Below are 2561 nucleotides of genomic sequence, written 5' to 3'. Positions count from 1 at the left end.
TAATTTCTTGACCTTCATTTATGTCAGTAATGGCGAATAAACAAAGATGAGGTACACCATCCACCACAATTTTCTTCATCTTGGAATTTGGCTTTGTATCATCATTAAGTAGCCTTCCAAGCGATCCATCCTCTGCTGATGCATCAATGCTACAGGGGTCATAAAAACCAACCATTATAAATATCAACAAATATTACACTTAAGAAGATAAACCATAATTGGTAAGCATTTCAACCTGCCTCAGAGCATTGGTTTCAGGGTTAAGAAGGTGCAGATATATTTTAAGATGAGATAGCTGGCATAGTACCAAATGAAAATTTATTCAATATTTGCTCAACTTTTGTTTTTATTTGTTTTGTGTGATACGGCTACTCACCAGTATTCATTTCCATTGTGCTTAAAAATATATGTGTATTCATTTGTTGGTTCAAAAGAGTGCGTTATCTTGCTTAAAACACCACGGTATTCAACAATGAATGACCCTTTTGTAATAGGGCCTTTTGCAAACACACCTCGTCCTGTTAAAACAAAATTAAAAGTATGGTAAACAGTTGTGTTATCATGCAAAACAATGTTTTAAAATTAACCACAGAGTAGGTGTTTTCCCTTACAAGTTTCAAAGGGTAACACTGCAGTGTTTCCCACAGACTTATTTGTGGTGGCATATATATGCAAATTCATTCTCTGGCAGCAGGAGGTGATGCTGAAGTGTATAAGGTTTTCCCCGGTAACAGCTATGCACATGCAGTGCTCCGCTTACAAACGCTGTTTTATCATGCATCGCATGCAAGATGAAATTAAAATTACATGAAGACATGTAATGAAGACAGTCGGATTCCTTCAGAAAAACAGAGATATAAAAACATCCACACCGGGTTTCGATTTTTAAATGTGCAGTGCTCATGTTTATTCAACGAAGTCAAAGTCTTTTGAAAAATTTATTTGTGATGGTCAGTTTTGATATTGTGGCACGCCGCCACAAATAAATCAATGTATGGGAAACACTGCACTGCCAAATAATGACAATTCTATCAACACACGTGCGTTGTGAACACGATTCCTTCGTCAGCACCACAGTGTATGTGTCAGTTGAAAACAGCTGAAAACTGATGCAGAAGGGAGGAAATTGTTGAATAAAGTTGTTATTTTTGTTTTATTGCACATAAAAAGTACACTCTTCACTTTATAAACTACTTAAATGTCCTAATTTAACTAAGGCGTAGCCATTATTAATCTAATCCCTATCCGGGAAACTTGCCCAAAAAATATTTCTAATAATACTTTATTATTTGATAATTTGATTTAAAAAAAAAAAAATCAAAATTTAAAAATGTAAGGGTCAAGAGTCCAACGAATACAAACACTGACCACTATAATGGTTACATACAAATTTAGATTTTCTTCTTTGGTGATTCTGCTTGTTAACATCAGGTGTCTTCAATAATGGTCAATCATCACTCAATTAATCACCTAATTATCTCATTAACTTTAACTCTGCTTCAGGGTTACTTTAACACTCTTATTTTAACACTTTCACACTCTTGAGTGTGGTCTCACATGTACTCCCAGGAGAGTTAAATTCACTCTGGATTTTTTGCTGTGTATAACTGTGGTTAACCTGCAATGAGACACAAAGTTTACAAAACAAATATTACCTTTAGTTTGACTGATATATTTCCAAGTGATGCTTTCCTTGTCTTTAGCCAGCCTCACGTAATATTCAGCCTCTTTGAGAGGATTTAATCCTCTCAATCGACTCCTCACCAAATTCACTATTAAAACATTATATCAGTTTATAACATTAATAACACATAATATGCAGTGCAATAATAATACAAGATATGTACTGTGCAGTGGCTCCTGAGTGACAGGCCAACCTAGGTAATCCTAGGCTCTTGGCCATATCCCCTTAAAGGAATACTTTCCAAGCTTGGAAAGTACCCCGGGTCCGGTGTCCCGACCCTTACAGGCAAGTTTGGGTATGCAGCCCGAAAGGGAACGTCTCAGGTTACGTATGTAACCCTGGTTCCCTGAGAAGGGAACGAGACACTGCGTTCTTTAGGCTCGTGGCCATGCTTCGGACATGAGCTTCAGACGAAGAAGTGACCGTCCTGTTCTACCGGCGTGCTTTTGTACTATGGTCACACCGGTAGAGACGTGCCGGCAGCGACGAGTCGCGCCGAAAGTGACGTCATAGGCTGTCGCCGGCCAACTCTGTTGATGTTTTTGTATGTAGGCCTCAGACACTGGTCACGCAGACGGTGTTCCCCCCTAGCGACCCCTAGAGGACGCAGTGTCTCGTTCCCTTCTCAGGGAACCAGGGTTACATACGTAACCTGAGACATTTCCGAACATCAGAGCCTGCTCTCTGTTAGCCATCTCTCTCACTGCTGTGATGACCCGTTCCTTGTCCTCGTAGTTATGAAATCTCACCAGGACTGCCCTTGGATACGGGGACGCTGTCTTGACAACTCTACCTGGGACCCGGTGGGTTCTTTCGATCTTCATGAGGCCAGATTGCACTATTTTGGACACTCTCGAAGCTTTGAATCTTTTCCCAA

At 39.7% G+C, this 2561-nt stretch overlaps 1 long non-coding RNA gene across 1 annotated transcript; it reads right to left on the bottom strand.

Moving 5' to 3' along the window:
• Nucleotides 1-6: 6 nt before the first annotated feature.
• LOC127160223 (uncharacterized) lies at nt 7-1844 on the bottom strand. The gene is made up of 3 exons (XR_007826671.1): nt 1656-1844; nt 377-518; nt 7-149 (listed from the first exon to the last, which is right to left on the bottom strand). It is a non-coding gene; the product is annotated as an uncharacterized LOC127160223 (long non-coding RNA).
• Nucleotides 1845-2561: the final 717 nt, after the last annotated feature.

The sequence above is a fragment of the Labeo rohita genome, unplaced genomic scaffold (assembly GCF_022985175.1).
Source record: "Labeo rohita strain BAU-BD-2019 unplaced genomic scaffold, IGBB_LRoh.1.0 scaffold_30, whole genome shotgun sequence".
Classification (NCBI taxonomy): domain Eukaryota; kingdom Metazoa; phylum Chordata; class Actinopteri; order Cypriniformes; family Cyprinidae; genus Labeo; species Labeo rohita.
This window is presented reverse-complemented; position numbering and strand designations above follow the sequence as displayed.